General features: G+C 32.8%; 1 pseudogene; it reads left to right on the forward strand.

The window, feature by feature from the left end:
* The window catches only part of LOC141338215 (NLR family CARD domain-containing protein 3-like), a 71,580-nt pseudogene that overhangs the window by 10,907 nt on the left and 35,785 nt on the right, over positions 1-24,888 (forward strand).

The following is a 24,888-nucleotide window of genomic DNA, read 5'->3' on the forward strand; positions in this document are numbered from 1 at the left end:
CAAGCTACTAAAAAATCACAACACAAATTTGAATTTATTTATTGAGGGAAAGCCCCTTGAGATGCTCCATCTCATTTTCGACGGGGACTCTATAACGCATACATAGAACAATACGAAATACAACACAAGTAAAAAAAAAAACATACAAAAAATTCACAGCTCAAAAAAAAAATAAAAAAAATAAAATAAAAATAGAAATAACATATACATAAATATATATATTGCCTATAGACAATTCTCACTCTAAAGTTAAAAACATAAACAGGTTGTTTTCAAGTGAGATATTAAATTAATCCTAAAAAGATGAAAAGATGTAATTGATTTAAGGGAAGAAGGAAGATTGTTCCAATCATATGGAGCTTTATATTGAAAAGACTTTCGACCAACTTCAGTAAGGATTGTAGGAATAAAAAAATGTGGATACTGCATATGACGAAGTGAATAAATAGATGTAGATGAAACTAAAAACTGTTTTAAATAAGAAGGAAAATTTAAATAAATACACTTGAAAAGAAACTGAAGCCAATGATACACTCTAAAAAATCGCACTGTAAAATAACAGTAATCTACTGGCAGCTGTGGTTGCCAGCATTATACTGTTATTTTATAGCTCTCTACCGTTAATTTACAGCTCTTCATTTTTACAGTATGTTACCATTATTATACCATGTGGTAACTCATTTTATTTTGGAAACCAATTGCTTCAAACCAATTCAGTTTAAAAATAAACAAAACTATTGTTTATATGGTGTTAGTACAGTGTACTTTTTTAATTTGAGTCCACTAAGAAGAAATATTTCTTAACATAAACCCACAAACACTTAAAGTGTAATAAGGAAGCAACTGACTTTTACTCAAATCTTTATAGATTGTCATTAACTAACAAAAGTACAAATTTGTGTAACAAAGTGCTTAGTAAAGAGATATCACTATATCAGCAATCCACAATTACTGTCTTTAAATAAAGCAGCAAATGTCAGAGCTTGCGGCTCATCATTGCCTGAAGTACAAGCTCTACTCTCCAGCACAATGGTCACCCACAAAACTAAATTAAACTAACAGATCTCTCTTGTACAAAAACACACCAGTTAGGCACAATTAAATATTTACTCTCCTTACCAGTTAATGACTTTGCATAATTGTTTTTCTATGAACATTCACTAATATTTTAGAGAAAATAACTTGATTTGCTTAGTAAATCTGACTGTTGTGTTTTACAGTATATTACTGTTTTTTCTTGAATTAACAGTAATCTACTGGCAGCTCTGGTTGCCAGCATGTTACTGTTTTTCTACAGTGTGTTGCTGTAAATTAATTACAGTTTATTACTGTTAAATTACATTTCATGCTGTTTTTTTTCATCGTGCATCTTTAACCCTTTAAAACCCACAGCAAAATCCTCAGTTTTAAATGAACACTTATAATGTGTCAACACTACAGAGTGTTTGAGTTAATGAGATAATTATATGATTGATCACGTTCTGATTGAGCATTAGTGATGAACACCAGCTGTTAACAAACAAAATTGCAGAAGAAAAACACAAAAACAACTGACTTCAGCCACAGCCTTAGATGAAATCAACTGAAATAAAAGAAGACATTAAATCTCTCAAGATCTGATTAAACTCCTAAAACTGCATTACCAGCTTCACTTATTACCACACTGAATTTATTTCTGTCAGACATCTACAGAAGAGAGTTGAAGAAGTTTAGATGTTTTTTTTTTTCACTACCACGGTGGAGATCAGTGTTTACTTTAGTTGGGCTCTTGAACCTTGACATTTTAAAGCTATTTTTTTGTTGTTGTAATTATGAGTGTTTGCAACATGCTGGTTATGATAAAAAAAAAGAGAAAAAATCTAGAGTTCTCTATGGTTTGGTAATGACACAGGATTTATCCAATGTCTTTTCTTTCATTGAATGTTGATGCTAAATTTAAAAAAAAAAAAAACTGAGCATCCAGTTATGAAAACACCACTCATTTAAAAAACAACAACTTTGGTAAAGTTTAGATACACACATCAAGAATCACGTATGAACAATGATGTTATCTCAACAATGATGAGTTTTTGTGCTGATACCCAGCATGCATTGCAGCATGAAGCTTTCTAATTGTCTCCATTGTTGAGATTCATGTGCTGATTCTTCATGTCTCCATTTGAGTATAAAATGCTACAGTAGTTTAAAATATTATTTATTGAATCCTTTTTTTTTTCCTGATTGCCATGTTGCCAAAAAATCTGCTGCACAGCAAAAATCACCAGTGTTAAATTAACATTCTGAGTGTGGACACATATAGACACTGAAGCGGTGTTGAAGTTAACTAGATAATTAGGTGATTAACAAAGTGATGATTGATCATTATTGAAGACACCTGATGTTAATAAGCAGAATCACCAAAGGAGAAAAACATTTTTAAGCAACCATTATAGAGCATTAGTTAGGCTCTTGACCCTTACATCTTCAATATTAGGTCTTGTTTGACTGCAATTACTGAGTTATAACCGCCAGACAAGCCAAGAACAAAAGTCATCAGGTGGCATTGACTGTGCTTGACATAATCATCATATAGTGACTTGAGTATTTGACATTTCCTTACAGACAAGAAGCATTGAACAAACGAGCAATTAATTTTGGCATAATCAGACAGATGATGAAAAAAAGAGTTTATTTTAATTTAGACACACAGACATGAAGAATCAGCGTGAGAACCACAACAACGGTGACCATCAAAAAGTGTGTTGTAACCAATCAGAACTCATCCATAACTCCCATCATGCATTGCGGCATGAATAAATGATGAGAGTTCAGAGTTGATCTGTTTATCTGAATATGCCATTTGTCACCATTGTTGAGGTTAATGGACTGGTTCTTGATGTCTATGTGTGCCTATATGACAGACTTTTTTTATACAGGTTTTAAAAAAAATATATCCAAAAAGTATAGGAAGTGCTGGATCTTCTATATCCTGTAAAAGCTATTACAATAAGCAAAAAATAAAAATAAAACACACACAAAAAAAACCTAATAGATTATACATTAGGTGATTCATGTCAAACAATGAATATGTTAAAACATAATCATCACCTGATGACATGAGCTTCTGTCTGGCTGTTTTAACTCAAATACATCAGCTAAACAAGCTCTAATATTGTAGATCTAAGGGTCAAGAGCCTAACTAATGCAAACATTGACCGCTATAATGGTTGCTTAAATTTTTTGGTTTTCTCCTTTGGTGATTCTGCTTATTAACATCAGGTGTCTTCAATAATGATCAATCATCACTTTGTTAATCACCTAATTATCTCGTTAACTTCAACACCTTCAGTGTCTATATGTGTCCACACTCAGAGTGTTAAATTAACACTGGGGATTTTGCTGTGTGCTGTAACACACTTGGTGGAAAAAAAACAACATATAGATCATGTTCATGCTCAACTAAAAATAGCCAACATCAACTGACCAGCATTACTGTAACTAAAGCAGCATAAAAACCCAATTACAGCAAAAAATATCTATGTTTAAATATCAAGAGTCAGGAACCCAATTAAATGAAAGCAAACACTGATCTCCACAATGGTATCGTCAAACAAAACATCATCATCTAAACATCTGTTCATTCTCAATAAGATCTTCTATAGACATCTGACAGAAATAAAATCTGTCCGGTTAGAAATGCGTGAAGTTGGTAAAGCTGTGTGTTGAGTTGTTTAAATGTTCAGTTGATTTCATCTTAGGCTGTGGCTGAAGTCAGTTATATAGTTCTTGTGTTTGTCTTGTTTCTCTGTCAATCAGTGATTTTGCTCATTAACAGCTGCTGGTCATCAGTGTCTGAAGTCACTCATTAGTTTTCATTATCTCTGTAAGGTGGACTATATTAGTAAACTCATGTAGGGAATAGTGAATGAGGGTGTAGAGTTGGATTTGAAACACAGTCTATGAGTGTCGATTTTGAACGCTGTTAATTCACGATACATAGCAGCAGGCTACTTTTCGATATTGACAAATAATACCCAGAATGCACTGTTTTAATGGAAAACAGCATGTTACTGTCAAAATTTGGCCGTTATTTTACAGCAATTTTTAACAGTGTGAGTAAAAACTAAATATAACAATAATGACAAAAATTATGGAGAAATAATGTGTAACTTTACCTTTCTGAGGTCAAATTGCAAAAAATATTTCCATTACGTCGGTTAATACAGCTGAGAGAAAATGCAGCTCAAAACTATACTGTACTATGATTCACAGGAAAATATAATTGGGTAACACTTTACAATAACAGTACATGAATTATCATGCATTAATACCTGAATTAGTAATTTCTTGACTATGAACTAATGATTAGTTATGACATGCATTAATCAGGAACTAATAAAGAACTAATGTAACTACGACATAAGTCATATGAATTACTGCATGAATGCAGTACTGCAGCACAACCTTAATTACATGTTAGTTCCTACAGTTTAGTTAATAAGTAATTAATGTCGAGTTAACAATTATGTGCCCCCCCAAGTAAAGTCATGACATAATGATACATTACATGTCATGAATTCATGTTACTTTATAAGTAGTTAATAATGAGTTATGTAAAATAATAATCATTTTGGATATACTGGTGCAAAATAAGGCACAATATTGCTAACTTACTTAGCATTATGTTATATGAATTCATGACTTGTTAATGTATCATTATGTCATGACTTTACTTGGGGGGGCACATAAGTGTTATTTACTTATAAAGTAACATGAATTCATGACTTGTTAATGTATCATTATGTCACAACTTAATGACTATCCCTAACCTAACCCTGACATTTTAAAAAAAGCTATCAATTTCACATGTTTTATTAGCTCATCTAAATAAGATTTATGGTGCCTTTTGGTGGTTTGTAAAGAAGTAGAAGAGCAGAGGTCCTGTTGCTGCATTTGGATGGAGAAGGAACTGAACGGTAGGAGGAAAGTTGACTTTTTGAAGGGGCAATTGTGGCCCAAAAAAAGCAAGAACACAAGACAAACATCTGATTTCACTGCATTATGATAATATAATGACAGTAAACCGATCCATAACATAACCAAAGCGATAACCAGCTTCTCCAGCTTCTAACACTGATTTTAAATTGGAAAATTGCATCTGCTTAATGAATGCTTTATTTTAGGATGGCAGCAGTAGAATCACTCAAAACAGGATTAGACAATTGTTTTTATATTATGAATGCATCATCGTGTGTTGGATGAGTTAGCTGAAATGTAAATTTTGCAAGAATCATTCACTGATGTTTGTGACAGCTGCATTTGACAAATTTATGAACAATTTTGCACTGTGCCATCTTTCTTCTAGAACATGTTTGATTTAATTTACCACAAATTGTTAATTAATACATTAACTAACATGTAGGAACTAACATGTAATTAAGGTGGTGCTGCAGTACTGCATTCATGCAGTAATTCATATGACTCATGTCGTAGTTACGTTAGTTCTTGATTAATGCATGTCTTAACTATTCATTAGTTCATAGTCAAGAAATTACTAATTCAGGTATTAGTACATGATAATTCATGTACTGTTATTGTAAAGTGTTACCTAATTGGTACTGTAAAACTTCCCGCTGTTGTAGTTTTACCCATGATGCTTTGCAGATTTACAGCAACATACTGTATACATAATCTACAGTATGTATTTGTTCATTTTACAGTAATAATGCTGTGAAAACTACAGAATTTTGTTACAGTGTACATGTAAAAATGTTTGTTTTTTTGTCTGGACCTCTTCTTGGAAGAAAATATAGAGGCTTGTGTCAAATATTTCCTTATGTGTCATGGTCGATAGGACTCTTATTATAGAATTTGATAACAGAAAAACAGTTTTGAATATAGTAATGGATTAAAACATATAAGTAACAGGCTGGATGTACATTAACCTTACAACTCAACACCTCTTAAAAAAAGCAAGATCAAAATTAAAAGAAGCAGATCACAGATCATACATTTTGTCTATAAATTTTTTCTAACAGCTTCATAAATAGGAAGATTTCAATGAGGATTTTGAATGGATTTTTTCAGCAAGCCATTAAATGACTTGAGAATCGACTCTGACTCGTGACCAAAGACTTAAGATACGACTCGGACTTCAGGTTAAAGACTTGTGAATATCTCTGCTATAATGTTACTCTTAATATTTTAATATTATTGTCTATATAGTACTAAATGGTTTGAAGAACTAAAAATGATGAACTAGTTCAGTGTCAGGAATCATGTGGTGCATTTCAATTAGTTTCTTAGCTTGTGCTTGTTCTGGCAAGTTGAAATCTCCATAGTGCCAATCCTGGTGTTTAGAAAAAGTAGTGCTCATACAAACACACAAACAAACACACTCTCACCCTAAAGATTAAACACAATCTCAGAGATCATTCATGTTCTTCACTCTCTGCAGGCTGTTTAACTGCAGTATTGGAGAGGAAGGCTGTGCTGCTCTGATTTCAGCTCTGAGATCAAACCCCTCACACCTGAGAGAACTGAGTCTGAGCGGTAATAAACCAGGAGACTCAGGAGTGAAGCTGTTGTCTGCTCTACTGGAGGATCCACACTGTAAACTGGAGACACTAAGGTGAGTCTCATCACATCTCAGTAACTACAAGGTTTGGAGTAAAAAGTAAAAGTAAAAAAAAAAAAAAAAGTTTTCTGTAGAAGTGGTTTTGTTTGCTGCCCTCTCGCCCTCAGTTCAAACCATTTAAAAATACATGTAAAAATTAATAAACAATAATTTAATTGGCTTCTTATTAATTGCAATACTTTTCTGGAGTCTTTGTTCAACACCAGCACTTTAGTGTTTGTCTTTAATATCACAGCGACAGTGACTGCTAGAATCTAGAAGTGCTTCTTTCATTACTGCACACCAGTATTAGAGTACAATCGGGCCAAAGACACGTGTCTCCTCAGAGTTAACAGACAAATGAATATTGAATGCAACTTCCAAAGGTAAAAAATATAGAAGTATATGAGGTGGAAAGGACAGCTTTTTATGTCACACTCGAGGTAAAAGACTCACCAGTATGGGGCAATAATTCTACAATATTGATATAAATATTTCAACTAGACTAATATGTTTTACATTATATCTAAGTTAATTATTGTCTAAAACAACCCCTTCAGCAATGATTGTACCATATTCGGCTTTGATCAAATAATTTACTTTTATTAACTGAGAACATATTAAAATGGATTTAATAATAAAATAAAATGATACAGTAATTTTTCATTATAAAGACAAAGATTGTGATTCTTACACTGCTCGAAGATCCCATAATAACGTAATATGTCTTTACAGTATCACAATTGAAAGATTGTTTATATCTAGTGAGCAGAGTTGGGCAAGCTACTTGGAAAATGTAGTGAGCTAAGCTAACAGCTACTCTTCTTTAAATAAAGCTTCACTGAAGTTATCCTCCTTGGGTAATGTAGCAAGCTAAGCTACAGCAAAATGACAAAAGTAGTTTACTACATCTAAGCTATTTTTTATTTATTTCATTGTTATATTGAACCAATATCATACCAAGTCAATGCTCTCTCAGTGATCAATAAAACTGTCACTCATACAGGCGTAATAATTCAGTTTAATTGTTTATTTAACAGCTCTTCCAAACCAATTTGGCAACAAAAGTCAGTCTCATGTTCAGGGCTGGATTTACCTCATATTGTTACATAGACAAACTACATTTTGGGGGATTGAATTCTTTCTTAAAAAACAATTATTGAAAACCTATTTCTTAATATTGAACGAATAAAACAGGAAAAACACAAAACTTGTAAATAAAATAAAAATGTTATATCTAGAATTTAATAACAATAGTCTACATATGAATGGGTGTTCATCAACTGATTGCATGTCGTCAGAGTTTACAGTGTTGACAGCTTCATAAAAAATAGTCTAATGGTAGCGCTGTAGTTTTGCTGTATATAGCTACTAAAAATATGAAAAGTATAGCACACAAATAACATTTTAATTTACTTGCATTTTTGACCAAAGATAGTAATTGATTTCATGAATACAGGAGCCTGATTTTTGTTTGAATTGTCAGAATCTATAGTACATAACAAATAAAATAATATAAAAACAAATCACAAACATTTGCAGTCAAGACTGTGAAAAAACAAGTGCTGAATGAAAAACAGATTTGTCCAGGTTCACATTTAATGGTTCACATCTATATTTTATAACTTGCACTAAACAATATTTCTATGAAAACTATTTTATAAAATCTGGCACGAAAGTATATTTTTCTTGTTGAAGAAAGTCAATGAATTTAAATTCTAGTTTTGATCTAAACAAAAAGATATAGATTTAATCAAAGCAAGAATTCCCATTTAAGAAATAATATTACAAATGATTTATAATTACTACAACTGACTTCCAGTCACAGCCTCAGATGAAATCAACTGAAATAAAAGCAGAGGAGGATTAAACAGCTCCACACACAGCATTACCAGCTTCACACATTACTAACCAGGGCTGCGTTTCCCAAAACCAACTTTGGTCACAAGTTCAGTCGTTACCAACAGAGTTCAACAGAAGTTGTGACCATAGTTGGCTAATGATGCTTTTGGGAAACGCACCCCAGTTTGACTTTATTTGTCACACAGAAGTTCACACTGAGAATTAACAGAGGTTTATTTTCATAGTTTTAGTGAATTTCATTTGAAGGTTACCATTTTTTGAATAGTGTTTGCTTTAGTTGGTCACTAGGTCATTGTCTTTATAACATTGTTTTTTAAAGCACATTATCATAACAAAGAAAAATTCAGATATACAGATGTTTGAACATCACGAAACAAGCTACTAAAAAATCACAACACAAATTTGAATTTATTTATTGAGGGAAAGCCCCTTGAGATGCTCCAATAAATAAAAAAAACATACAAAAAATTCACAGCTCACTTCCCTATTCACCCACCCATAATCTACAATTATGTCAAAAAATATAAATAAAGCATGCACATACAAAATAATATACATTTTAGTACAGTAATGAAAACTTAAATATAAATATGTAGTTTATCAGAAATATTAATAAAAAAACATTTTTGAAAAAAAAATAAAAAAAAATAAAATAAAAATAACATATACATAAATATATATATTGCCTATAGACAATTCTCACTCTAAAGTTAAAAACATAAACAGGTTGTTTTCAAGTGAGATATTAAATTAATCCTAAAAAGATGAAAAGATGTAATTGATTTAAGGGAAGAAGGAAGATTGTTCCAATCATATGGAGCTTTATATTGAAAAGACCTTCGACCAACTTCAGTAAGGATTCTGGGAATAAAAAAATGTGGATACTGCATATGACGAAGTGAATAAATAGATGTAGATGAAACTAAAAACTGTTTTAAATAAGAAGGAAAATTTAAATAAATACACTTGAAAAGAAACTGAAGCCAATGATATTGCCTTCGGGATTTAGGTTGAAGCCAACCAAGAGCTTCATACAACATACAATGATGAGTTCTATAAGGACATCTCAAAACAAACCTACATAAAGAATTATGAATAATGTTTAAAGGTTTTAAATTGGTATCAGAAGTATTTTGATAAATAATGTCTGCATAGTCAATAATAGGAAGAATTAATTGGGAGATTAATCTTTTCCTGACTTGAAATGAAAAGCAATTAATTGAGCGATAAAGAGAACCGAGACACCCATATGATTTTTTAGTAATATAGTCAATGTGATGCTTAAAAGACAATTCAGGATCGAGCCAAAGACCAAGATATTTGAATCGATCGACTTTACATAAGAGTGACCCATCTTTAAAAATAATATCTAAGTCAAAAGAGTGAGAACGATGACATCTTCTAGAAAACACCGTACTACAGGACTTCTTTTTGTTAAGAATGAGTTTATTTTTATAAAACCAATTCTGTAATGAGTTAAAGTCTAACTGCAAAGAGGACTGAATATATGAAGTATCAGAATGAGAAAAATAAATAACGGTATCATCTGCATAAAGCTGAATAGACGAATGTAAGCAGATTTTGGGAAGGTCGTTAATAAATAAACAAAAAAGCAAAGGACCTAGGGTTGATCCTTGGGGAACACCCTTGTCAACAACCAAGTAATCCGAGTTTAAACCTTGGAATGAAACATATTGTCGTCTATTATGAAGATAAGAATTAAACCAAAGAAGAGAGTTTTGATCAAAACCTATAGAATGTAACTTATCAAGCAGAAGATAATGATCCACCATATCAAATGCTTTAGAAAGATCGATAAAGATAGCACCGGTAGTTTGACATTTATCAGAAGAAGTAAACAAATCACTGGTGAATTTCATTAGAGCTGTAGTGGTAGAGAAATTAGGTCTAAAACCTGACTGAAATGGGGACAAAATATTAAACTGATTAATATAATTAGATATTTGATTGAAAATTAATTTCTCAAAAACCTTTGCTACAGTACAAATAATAGAAATTGGACGGTAATTATTCAAATCAGATGGGTCACCACTTTTGAAAAGAGGAATAGTCTTAGCACATTTCCATATGGAAGTCATTGAACAAGAAGATAAAGATAGATTAAATAAATCAGTCAAAGGATACATTAAGATGTGAGAAGCTAGTTTAACAAATTTAGCTTCCAAACCATCTGGACCAGGCCAACTATATTCTTTTAACCCACGTATTGCTTTTAAAGTATCAGAGGGAGAAATTTTACTGAAAGAAAATAGCTGATTTAAACAGCCACTAGAAGAGAAGGTATCAGAATATTTAATAGTAGAATGTGTACCTATGGAAGTAAAATAATTATTAAACGCATAAGATATCTGAATAGGATCAGAAATATGTTCATTATTGATAATTATCTCTTTTAAAGAGGTTTTGTTTCTCTTATTTAAAACGTTATTTAAATGGTTCCAGAAATGTCTGGGGTTACGAAAATCTTGAGAAAAACAATCATTATAGTAATTAGATTTTGCATTCCTTGTCTTGGTTTTACACATATTCCTAAGCTGTCTATAAGATTCCCAGTCCTCTGGCAATTTAGTTTTGCGATATATAGTCCAAGCCTGATCCCTTTGCTTGAAAAGATGAATCAAATCTGAGTTAATCCAAGGAAGATGCCTGCCTTTAACTCTTATTGTTTTCAAAGGAGCATGCTTATTGATTACATTGATGACTTCAGAATAAAAGAAGTTCCAGGCGTCATCAACTGAGGGAATTAATTCAAGCCTGTTCCAATTAATAGACACTTAATCATAAATAAAATAGTCATAATTAATATTCTTATATTGTCTAATTGTAATATATTTTGAAGAAAGGCGAGGCATTTTGATTTTCCAAACACAGAATATAGCAGAATGATCACTTAAACAATCTGACATTACACCTGATTTAATAATTCTTTCCGGATTAGTGACCAATATCCAGTCCAACAGAGATGATACATTTGGACTAACTCTGGTGGGCTCATCAATTAACTGAGTAAGATTGATGCTACTAAATAAATGTTTATCATTAGAGGAAGCACGATCCAACCAGTTACAATTAAAATCACCCAAGAAAATGAGTTCAGTATGCCTTCCTAAAGAATTAATAACTGACAAAATACATTTTGTGGAATCAGCAGGAGCAGATGGAGGTCTATACAAGCAACCTATAGTTAGCTGTTTGTTATCATGAAAATGAATATTAACAAATAAACATTCAAAATTAACTGGTGATATTAACGGAGTTACACACACAGAATTTAACTGAGCAGCAACAAATATAGCAACACCACCTCCTCTTGAAGGTCTATCAATTCTAAATAAAACAAACTTTTCTAGTTGTATATCCTCGTTGCTAATTCGATCATGTAACCAAGTTTCAGATAAAGTAACAATATGAGGTTTATAAAGAGAAATCCAGGCTCTTAAAAGATCAATTTTAGGGAGAAGACTTCTGATATTCAAATGTACATTTTTTAAACCTTTAGGTGAATCTATAATTCAAAAAATAAATTAAATTAAATAAAGTCGTAGAATTGGTTAGGGTAACATATGGGTAAGAGCTGCAAAACAACACAGTCATAAACACAAACTAAAAAACAAAATAGAAAACACAGAATGACCAAAGAAAAAGCGACTACAGGTTAAGTCTGATACAATAATAATATTAAACATAAAAAGGACCTTTTAACTCGATAATATAAACAAATAAGGTGATAAAAAACAGATAAATTACTAGCAGCGGTTACAAAGCAAAGTATACTTAAAGTGCTACTCACAATCAAATCACAAAGGAAATTGATATTCACAGAATCAAAAAAACAAAAAAACAAAAAAACAGCTGCAATTCAGAGACCTACTCACAATCCTCCACTCACGAAATAAAGAATAAATAGTCAGAAAAAAAAGTCACTTAAAAAAGAAAAAACGTACTTATAGTCCAACAATCCCAGAGTAGAGGATAAGTAGTCACGGAAAAAAAGATCGGCATCCTCGGGGCAACGAAACAGTTTGGGCTTTCCATCCACCATAACTCTTAGAGTTGCAGGAAACAGTAGAGAATATTTGACATCAGCCGCACGAAGGGTTTTTTTGATAGTGTCAAACTGTCGCCGTTTCTTCGTAACAGTTGCACTGTAATCCGGGAAGATGTAGACTCGTGTGCCTTTGTATACAAGCTGGTCTTTCTCCCGAGCCAGACGGAGAATCCTGACTTTATCCTGGAAATTCAGAAACTTGGCCAGAATTGGTCTGGGTTTAAGCTGTGATCCAGATAGGAAGGTTGGCGAGCGGTGCGCTCTTTCGATAACTGGAGCCGTGGGAAAGTGTTCTTTACCAAGCAATTGTGCAATCAGTTGATCCAGATAGGAAAAAACTAGAATTTAATTGACTTTCTTCAACAAGAAAAAATACTCTGTGCCAGGTTTATAGAACAGTTTTTATAGAAATATTGTTATTTTAAGTTTTTTATTTTTTATTTTTTATTTTTCAAGATATATATGTGAACCATTACCCTACATTTTTTTAATAGGGTCAATTAATTTTTTGTGTGTGTATTCCGTCATACATTAAAGGCATAATTCGATACGGCAAAGTCAAAATTATTAGAAAATATTTTTAGAATTCATTTTGAAGAACACTTGCTAAGTTTCCATCAGTTTTTTCATGTTTTGTTATCGACAAAGAAAATATGCGTAAAAACAAAAAACATTATTATTTTTCTGATTAACTTTTATATATTTCTTAAATATTTTTTTTTCTATATAATTATTAAATTAACAAAATGAAATAAACTGTGCAACAAGTAGCAGCCTATATGCAGAATTTAGTTTCATTTTTGTGATGCGCTCACAGTGGCATCCTGTTTGTTTCCGTCATTTAAAAAAAGTGTTGTTTTTATTGTGAATATAGCCTACACAAATATAATAAATATTTAGAATAGTTTCGAAAAATGTCTTACTCTTAAAATACCACAGAAGGAGTAGCCTATTGTTGAGTAAAGTTGTTTCCACATTTATAAGGGAGGAATAAATCAAGTGATGGTGTCGGCGCCTCTGGCAGTTAAGCATTAGGCTACTAACTGGACAACGCAGTCTGTTCATTGACAATAAAATACAGCCAATACAGGTAAATAATTACAAAAATACAAATTGACAAATCTTTTTCCTGTTCATGAATAACAGATTTGCAAGTACTCAGTGGCACCAAGACTTGAATATTTTAATCAGTTTGAAGAGTATTTATATAAGAGAGAACATCATTCATAAATACTACTTTCTCTAATTCAGTGTGAGAAAAAAAATACAGTGATGTTCATTTTCTTCATTTCCCTGCCCTCTAAACCACTTCACAATCTTAAAAACAGCAGAGTAATATGTCAAATTAAATTGTTAAAAATGTAAGGGTCAAGAGATCAACTAATGCAAACATTGACCACTTTAAAGGTTGCTTACAAAATGTGATTTTCTCCTTTGGTGATTCTGCTTGTTAACATCAGGTGTCTTCAATAATGATCAATCATCACTTAATTAATCACTAATTATCTCATTAACTTTAATGTCATAAACTCTGCTTCAGTGTTAATTTACACTCTTGAGAGGAAACTCAAATAAACTCCCGGGAGAGATAAATTAACTCTGGCCTCAGTCGCACTTGAGTTGCATTTTTATAGTCTTCAGACTTGACTTGACGATTACTTTTGACCCGACTCCAGGAGAAGGACTTGTGAATATGTTAAAAGCAACTCGAGTCTTTTATCCTTAAATACTGATATTCACAGTAGGGTGTTCAATTGCGTTGAGGTACAATTCATATTTCTTTATTAAATAACAAAATAATTAGAAAACTTTCTGTGAGGAGTTATTTTACAAACAGCACGAGTGAATCTCCGCAAGCTCTCTGTCTTTAAATGACCACATCGCGTCTGCACTATAAGCGAGCTGCACACTGCACGGTTGAAACAGGAATTGTCACAGTTTACATCGTCACTAAAGTTTATAATTTGCATTTCTTTTCAAGTTTGGCCAGTATTTAAACCATTCAGCACTTCTGCGCTCTCCAGAGACGGTGTGCTCATGCTCACTCAATAATTGCCCTATTGTAAAAACTAAAGTACACAGCATGATCAAACATTTAATAACATTTTTTTGGGAAAAAAAGCTCCCCTCAACCGCTTAAAAAATAATAATAATAATAATAATAATAATCCTCCCTCCCACAAGAGTCACGTAAAAGGGAAATTCACCCCAATTTCAAAAAATGTGTGTAGTCTAAAATTAAGGCACTGTTTTTTTTTTTTTTTTCACAAAAAAAAACATTTATTGACTTTAAAATGTAAAAATACATTTAAAAATATCATACATTTCAATTTTTTATTTTTCAGTCTGTAAACATGTTTTATTTTGAATAAACCTAAAAATGTATAGATTTTATGTCATGGCTCTGGGCTGCTGCCTTTCCCTTCGCCACACGATGTCGCTGTTTTCCCTTCCCTGCACTACACTTCTCTGATTGTTGCACCTGCCTTGATTGTCACCTGTCTTCCCCAGCTGATAACACTTATGATTTGTCTTTATAATCTCCACACTTCCACTACCCTGGTGAGTCTGCATTGTTTCCTGTAACCTGTCTTCTGTATGGTTTGTTTCCTGTCTCTGTTTTCAAGTTTTATGTGAATCCTGCTCCTGCCCAGATCCAGTCGTGTGTGCCGTGTTGGCCGTTTGTTTGTTTGTTTATCTGTTTATTGTCAATTAAATACACTCTCCTGCATTTGGACCCAGACACTTTATCTTTACGTGACATTTTAACTATAAAATCTTCAGTTCCAGTACAGGGTATATGTCAAACATTACATGACAAACCAGTTTTCATGACTGCTGCTTTGTCAGAGAAAGTGTTAACAGCATTATAAAATAACAGTGATATCTATTGATTTTATTTGGAGTTAAAAGCTAACTTAGAAAAGTGTTTTCAATATCATTTTTAATCTCAGTGAGAATAAAAATAATGAACATTTATACAGTGGTGGCCAAAATGATTAGAACACTAGTATTTTCACCAGCTGAAATCTCACAGAAACCTCACTGGATTATTTCAAATTATAATGCGGTATGACGGTATTTATCTACAGTATGTATTTGTTCATTTTACAGTAATAATGCTGTGAAAACTACAGAATTTTGTTACAGTGTACATGTAAAAATTTTTGTTTTTTTGTCTGGACCTCTGCTTGGAAGAAAATATAGAGGCCTGTGTCAAATATTTCCTTATGTGTCATGATCGATAGGACTCTTATAATAGAATTTGATTAAAGAAACTCACACTTACAACTCAACACCTCTTAAAAAAAGCAGATCACAGATCATACATTTTGTCTATAAATTTTTTCTAACAGCTTCATAAATAGGAAGATTTTAATATATGAGGATTTTGAATGGATTTTTTTTAGCAGGCCATTAAATGACTCGAGACTCGACTCTGACTCGTGACCAAAGACTTAAGATACGACTCGGACTTCAGGTTAAAGACTTGTGAACATCTCTGCTATAATGTTACTCTTAATATTTTAATATTATTGTCTATATAGTACTATATGGTTTGAAGAACAAAAATAATGAACTAGTGTCAGGAATCATGTGATAAAGTGCATTTCAATTAGTTTCTTAGCTTGTGCTTGTTCTGGCAAGTTGAAATCTCCATAGTGCCAATCCTGGTGTATAGAAAAAGTAGTGCTCATACAAACACACAAACAAACACACTCTCACCCTAAAGATTAAACACAATCTCAGAGATCATTCATGTTCTTCACTCTCTGCAGGCTGAATAGCTGCAGTATTGGAGAGGAAGGCTGTGCTGCTCTGATTTCAGCTCTGAGATCAAACCCCTCACACCTGAGACAACTGTATCTGAGCGATAATACACCAGGAGACTCAGGAGTGAAGCTGTTGTCTGCTCTACTGGAGGATCCACACTGTAAACTGGAGACACTATGGTGAGTGTTATTATATTATTGAACACAAAAACTGTGTGAAAATACTGCCAAAAAAAGAAAATTCTGTTGTCACTTTACTAATCTTTAAGTCATTTCAAAACAGTACGACTTTCTTCTGTGGAAAATAAAAATAGATATTTATTTTGAGACATGTTTACCAGAATAACAAATAATAGCCCGTACTGGGCAGAGCCTATAGACAGGGCTTACTTCTGTAGGCATAAATTCGACAACCTGCGTGAGAAATACAATTTATTATTTTCTTATGGCCTAAATATTAATTCAGGGTTTCCGCGGGGTCTTAAAAAGTCTTAAAAAGTCTAACATTTAAAAATCAAAATTTTAGGCCTTAAAAAGTCTTAAATTCGATGTTCTAGGTCTTAAATAATTTTACACAGGTCTTATTTTTCCGATGTCCATGTAACGCTACCTCTAAAGCTCATTTAAATTCTCTTTTTGTTGTTTCCGTGGTGTTGTAGTTCTTTATTCCATGGAATGTCTGGATACTGATTCTGATTGGCTGGCAGGTGTGCAGTAAAACCGTTTAATGCACAGGTAGTTCCAAGTCAGTTTAATCACCGTTCTATATTAATGCGCTGCTTTAATTGATGCACGCAAAAGCACAGAGAGAGAGAGAGAGAGAGAGAGAGAGAGAGAGACAGGTCGGAGATCGCATTGTGCTGCGCATATACATAAACTTCTTGTCAGCGTTTGCCTGCGATCCTTATTAAAATAGCATAGATACTAGATCGCTACATTATATGCATCAGCAACAAGGTGGTAAAGCTGCTGTTTTTGAATGAATTGTTGTTTGTAGAGAGAGACGCACAGCATGCAGGTACGCACGCACATTCACTTACACACACACACGCAACTGTCATCTCTCTTGCCTTCACACTCTCTCTTGGTCGATCGATAATCTACTGAAACAAATGCTATATTTCATTCAAATAAATGTGATCTTACCGGACTATTTAATCTCTGAGTCTGATTTGAAGCGGCCAGAATGCTAGAGCTGCGTGTCATAACTGACGAAAATAACCGTCTTTTTTATCCATTCAGTCAAATTTTGCGCTGCAAATATCAATCCTAGTTTTAATTTGTCTATAACCATGGAATAAGCGGGATAATCAACGGCTTGCCGTGCGTTAAAGGATTTAAAATGCACTATTAGCCTCCACGTCGTGCATTTAAAATCCTTTAACGCACGGCAAACCGTTGATTATCCCTTACTTATTTCACAATTCCAAATATAATTTGCTGTATTTAAACTACAAATGAGACCAGCATGCAATAGCCAATCAGCTTTCTGTTATTGGCGCGAGTCTCTCTCGGATTGTACCGCAGAAGTAAAATGGATTTAACTTTTTAGCTATGGGGAAGTACAAGTTTAGCGATACTTAGCTTGAAAAAACTGAATATAGGGCTTGGCTAAGGCCAGTTGCTAACAACTAGATTTTTTTCTCCCTCTGTGGAAGTTACTGCGTCTTCAGAATCGCAGTAGCAGAAGAGTAGCAGAACACTTTTTCTGTATATAATGTTATCAATAATAATAAGAAGAAATATAGGTCGAGCTAGCTGACTGCCAGCCTTCGAAAGAAAGAAAGAAAGAAAGATTCATATTTCAATACATTCAACGTAAACAGAAATTGATAATGGATAGTGCATTTCTGGTCTATTTGTGACATACTTTAAAACAAATGAATGTAACAGCACTCTAAAGAAACACACTGAGGTAAAAATTTAAAATGTATAGATTATTTATAACATGATATAGTTCAGTAATATACCAAGTGAGCTTTTTGCTGAAAATTCTCACAAATGTTACATTAATTTTAGCTCAATAAAAAAAGTAGTTAGTCAAGTAGTTACTTACATATTAGACAATATGCAACATTAGCAGGAGCATTCTCCTAGCAATGTTTTGCTATACCGTAATTCAGCGTTTTGCTCGAATCAGTTGAAATAACTCGCTCATGAAGTGACTTACCGCCACCTGCTGGTAGTTTAGTGTGTTTAAAAGTATGCCTCCACACCCAACATTTCTAATGTATATATTTATAAATCAATAAATGTATTTAAAACATTAATCTCACTTTTAATTTTGCTGTGTAAATTATGTAATCTCACTGCTAACAGCCATTTAGAATTTATTGATAAATTCATAAAATAAATTTCAAAGGTAATGCATACATTTCAAAAGTAAAAAAAGGCCTTTATAAAGGTAAATCAAATATGCAGATTTAAGATGTAAAAGCTAATAGAGCACTGATGAAAATATTGCTTCAGAATTTTTTTTTTTTACATCAGATATTTCTAGTGGTACTTTTATGGGGATATTTTGTGTGGAATAGTATCTGCTGATATGAAAAGTTCACTGTGTATTGTAGTAATAAATTTAATTTATGACAGCCATGAAATTGTGTTTACTTTTTACATTAAACACATTAAATATTACATGTATGCATGTAATATAATATCTATTTCCATTACAGGTTCGGTCTTAAATTTCATATAAGGTGGTATTAAAAAGGTCTTAAAAAGTCTTAAATTTCACTTGTTCATATCTGCAGAAACCCTGTACAAACATACAATGTCATTATCAGTGTGGTTCTGTGATCTGTACTATACAGAACCACACTGTATTCTTTACTATACATCAGTGGTTCTCAATCCTGGTCCTGGGGGACCCCTGCTCTGCACATTATGCACGTCTCCCTTATTTAACACACCTGACTGAGATCATCACCTCGTCAGTTCAGTTCATGGGTCTCTCTCCTAATGAGCTGATGATCTCAATCAGGTTTGTTATATAAGAGAGACATGCAAAATATGCAGAGCAGGGGGCCCCCAGGACCAGGACTGAGAACCAGTGCTATACTATACTGTAGTATACTATACAATCTATATGAGTACAAGGCAAGGCATGGCTGTGTCCAAAGGTCCCATGATGCAGTCTATAATGTTTTAGATTATCATTCTTTCCTGGTACAACAGCGCTGTATAATTTACAAGGCCATCCCATCTGTCATTAAAAATAGAAAGGGATGCAAATTTTGTTTTTTTTCCCCCTTTTTTCCAACTCTCAATAACTGACTTTTGGGTACCTTAATTCCTCTAAATGGACAAACCTTTGAAACATTTACCTCAATTCCACCTTCTATGGAGCTTACCTGCTCCATGAACTGCTCCTTCCAGTAGATCTGATGGTCTCCTAAAAAAGCAACTTAAATGAAAGAAGAGTTTAGGAAAATATAAGGATCAAGTTATTGCAATGCAAAATAAATATTTAATCTTTTTAATTGAACAAATGGTTTAAGACAATGTAAAATATTTCAAACAAATATATAAAAAGATGAAGTTTAAGAATTTGTGTGATGCATTGCAGAAAGAGGCGCCAAAAAATGTCCCCATCTTTTTCAATCATGCAGGGAACAACTGTGACAACAAACCTAGCAGCTAACGTAACTTTTAACTGACACAACGAGGATGAGAGACCATGTTACTGTTTTGCTAGCTAATTCGGAAAGAGGCAGAACATTTAACACAAATGATTTGAGACATAATACCGATGCTAACATTATTAGACTCCATAAATAAACAAAATGACGATGCTTTTTTAAGTAACCAAACTAAGTAGAAACATAATTTGGCAATGCATCTCATATATACCTATACTACGTTAACGTTAGCAATAGTTGTTAAGATTGATGTTAATTTCAAGACCTTCGGTAAGCCCGCATTGCAACTTTATGCAATGTAAATAGTTACTTACATGCGTTGCACGTTGTATAAAGCTCTCAAAAACTCCACAGAAATCCGAAACTGGTCCGGTTCAGGTGACAACGAGCAACGATGTTGGTGTTCTGCATGTGGGCCGGTCGTGACGTTATACTTTAGATAATAACACTTAAATAGAGTTTTGTAGAAGCATTTTATTGTGAAGGTCAGTAAAAAACTATTTTTTGATAGGGAATAAGTTACAAAAACAATCACACTTTTTACTTTTGTAAAACTTAAATGAATTCAAAAAGAAAAGGGAATCAATTTATTGGGAGAAATATACTTTTTAAAATAAATTCCTATGAACAACACCCTTGAATGCTTTTTACAGTCCTTTCCAAAAAATTAGCATATTGTGATAAAGTTCATTATTTTCTGTAATGTACTAATGAACATTACACTTTCATATATTTTAGATTCATTACACACATTTGAAAGTAGTTCAAACCTTTTATTGTTTTAATATTGATGATTTTGGCATACAGCTCATGAAAACCCCAAATTCCTATCTCAAAAAATTAGCATATTTCATCCGACCAATAAAATAAAATTTTATGTTTTATCAAGGGCAGGGTCAATGCAGCTAGCTATCAGGAGATTTTGGAGCACTTCATGCTTCCATCTGCTGAAAAGCTTTATGGAGATGAAGATTTCATTTTTCAGCTCGACCTGGCACCTGCTCACAGTGACAAAACCACTGGTAAATGGTTTACTGACCATGGTATTACTGTGCTCAACTCTCCTGACCTGAACCCCATGGAGAATCTGTGGGATATTGTGAAGAGAAAGTTGAGAGACGCAAGACCCAACACTCTGGATGAGCTTAAGGCCGCTATCGAAGCATCCTGGGCCTCCATAACACCTCAGCAGTGCCACAGGATGATTGTATGCTAATTGAAATATGCTAATTTTTTTAGATTTTTGGGGGTTTTCATGAGCTGTATGCCAAAATCATCAATATTAAAACAGTAAAAGGTTAGAATTACTTCAGTTGTGTTGTAATGAATCTAAAATATATGAAAGTCTAATGTTTATCAGTACATTACAGAAAAGAATGAACTTCATCACAATATGCTAATTTATTGAAAAGGACCTGTATTATATTAATATGCTCTTGTCTCAAATAATGCCTTTTACCTTTTCTGTTTTGTCTGTTTTCCAAGTTGTTGTTATATAATCAACAAAGAAACAACATTTTACTTGTTTGTAATTTCAGACCGCTGACTCGTCAATATAATATGCGCAACATAGCGCCAGCTAGAGTTTCTGTTCTCAATCTCTGGTATATTTAAGCTATTTTCTCAATTTACTCAGTCATTTCCCTCGAATCACTACTTCATGGTAAATTATGACAGTATTTGACAGCATTTATATCCAAATGCACATTTTCCCAAGATTAAATTAAACTATTCTGTGTCCGGATGATGCATAAACTCAATACAACAACATAATCCAGATCCAAAAGGAATAAAGCCATTAATCTGAGTATTGTCTTGTTTAGTATTATATTATTTTATTATGTATATCCCTGGGCACATTATGCAACGTACATTTACACCGTAAAATGAATAATGCACAGCAAGTAGAAAATACAATATTACTTTAATAATAATAATAATATGCGATTCAACAACATTAACAATCGCGAAAAAACTGATGTGAAGAGTCATAATGCACAGTCAGCACCAAATAGACAGAACGGCAAAACTCAAAACTGTACTGTATTATAAGTGCTATAATTCATAATTAAATAATCATAGTTTTTGTGATGACCAGAAGCTGACACAAAGTTTTTAAAAATGTTTGCTGTTTTTAGAGTAAAACACCAGTATAAAGCATTGTATCATAGTATCTATTTTGTAAAACTTTTACCCTGCAAGTGCCAATCCGGAAGCCAGAAACACGGAAGTGTGTAAAAGGCTAATTACTTATGTTTAATGCTTATTGGCCGCCTTCTTCTTAAAGTTTATTTGGCGGTTTACAAATCAACTGCTAAGTGTTTTACCGCCACCTGCTGGACTGGAGTGTGGAACAAAAGTTTACTCTGATTGGCCAATACAGTAAAACTCCTTTCACCAATCAGAAACCTTTCGGCTCCTATTGCTCCAGGCTGCAGTTACCCCTGGCTCATTTTCTTCTGCGCTGCTTACGCTGGATTAAAGCCACAGTGCATTGTTCTTGATCAGAATTGACCTGATTAACATGAAAAAAAAAATAACAATTTCACCATAAAATTATTTAAGTAAGTTTCGTGTTTCACAATCACATGCTATAAGGCTATCCAGCATGGGGCAAATGCACATAAATACTTTAGCTAATGTTTTTTTATTATTATTTAATACTTGTTCAAAACTATCACTTTAGCTAAGTTATACTATTGTCTGCTTATTTTGTTAAATAAAATAATCAATAAATAAATATAGGCTACTGTCATTAAAATATGTTAAATAAAACATTTAAAACAGAGACAAAATCATTTAAAAAAGTGAAGATTCTGAAAGCATTGAAGTAGATCTCATAATAATTTAATCTGGATTTACAGTAGTAACAACAAATGATATGTTTTATATGTTTAATATGTTTTAAATCTGATTGTTTGATTATAAACATGGTGATGATCTCTAAGGTACACATCCAACATAATATGTGACCCTGGACCACAAAACCAGTCTTAAGTCACTGGGGTATATTTGTAGCAATAGCCAAAAATACATTGCATGGGTTATAATTTTTGATTTTTCTTTTATGCCAAAAATCATTAGGAAATTAAGTAAAGATCATGTTTATGAAGATTTTTTGTAAAATTCCTACTGTAAATATATCAAAATGTCATTTTTGATTAGTAATATGCATTGTTAAGAACCTAATTTGGAGAACTTTAAAGGTGATTTTCTCAGTATTTTGATTTTTTGCACCCTCAGATTCCTAATTTTCAAATAAATGTATCTCGGCCAAATATTGTCCTATCCTAACAAACCATACATCAACAGAAAGCTTATTTATTGAGCTTTCAAATTATGTATATATCTCAGTTTTGTAAAATTTTACCTTATGACTGGTTTTGTGGTCCAGGGTCACATATATGATATTTACCATCTGAGTCATGTCAACAAATGGAAAAGTCAGTCATCTATTCATTATTTTGTAAATTATTGTGCCTTTAGCCCCAACAGCAGGGCGATTTTTTCCCCCAAATACCATACTTTTACATATTCTTTTCGTTATTGAAAAACTGTTGCTTTAATTATCTTAAACCATTATGGGAATCATTAAGACGACATTTTTCTCAAAATATATTCAATAATTTTAGCGATTCTCATTTGATTCTTAAATCTACAACATAAAAAAAAAAATCAAAAATGAGTTTGCACAGAATCAACTACATGAAAACACATCACTGCGGCGAGTTTTTGGCCAAATTTAAAATACCTGTTTAAATTATTAAAACTAAAGATATTTATTAACTAGATGATTTTTTTTTCTTGTAAACTATCAATGTGCAGCATGTTATATTCATCACAAACACTGTGAAAGCAAGCTGCTCTAGTCCTAAATCAAAGCACATGACAGACAGTTGTCGGAGAACACCTATATTGTTTATACCTATATAGTATCAACAAGTTGAGCATCACAATCAGGAATCATGTGGGTAGAGTGCATTTAAATTGATGTTTTAGCTGATGGCAAGTCAAAAAATCTCTCTAGCACTGATCCTGGTGTATAGAAAAAGTAGTGCTCATACAAACACACTCTCACTCTAAAGATTAAACACAATCTCAGAGATCATTCATGTTCTTCACTCTCTACAGGCTGAGTTACTGCAGTATTGGAGAGGAAGGCTGTGCTGCTCTGATTTCAGCTCTGAGATCAAACTCCTCACACCTGAGACAACTGGATCTGGGATGTAATATACCAGTAGAGACAGGAGAGAAGCTGCGCTCTGCTCTACTAAAGGACCCACACTGTAAACTGAAGACACTATAGTAAGTTATTGAGTTCATGCTTTCATTAATTATCTTCTATTAAAGCAGATCTTAGTGTATTTAATCTTTGTCTTTATTGTACAGTATTTGACAGTGGAAACTCTACAAGCTCCGAACAAGTGAATCAAAACAACACGTCCTGAACAAGACTGTCACCTGGACAAATGCAGACACTGATCCAGCAGTTTCATATCTGAAGGATTTTAATGTTCATTCAGTCTAGACTTATTTCCAGTCTCATGGGATTTTTTTTTATAAGTAGATTGTACATACTACACCGTAAAATAATTTTAGTGTCAAATTACAGTATATTTTAGGATAATAATTGCACGCTGTAAAATATTCACTGTAAATTTGCAGTAATTAATAAAAGTTAATTTACTTTAACAAAGTTAAAGTCATTAATTGGCAGCAGCTTTGACTATAAAGTACTGTATATAACATGTGTTCACATAAAATCTGTACTTTAAATACAATATAACTTGCTTTGGACAAAATCAGCATCTGGCTAATGCACAAAATGTACTTGTAATGTAAAACAAAATATATTTTGGGATACCTAACTCTGCATTTCTTTCAAATGGACAGCTGGTTGTAAGATGAGTCTGCCCCTCATAATCAGCATCCTGTTTTTGCTTGGAG

This window comes from Garra rufa, chromosome 7 (assembly GCF_049309525.1).
Source record: "Garra rufa chromosome 7, GarRuf1.0, whole genome shotgun sequence".
Lineage (NCBI taxonomy): Eukaryota > Metazoa > Chordata > Actinopteri > Cypriniformes > Cyprinidae > Garra > Garra rufa.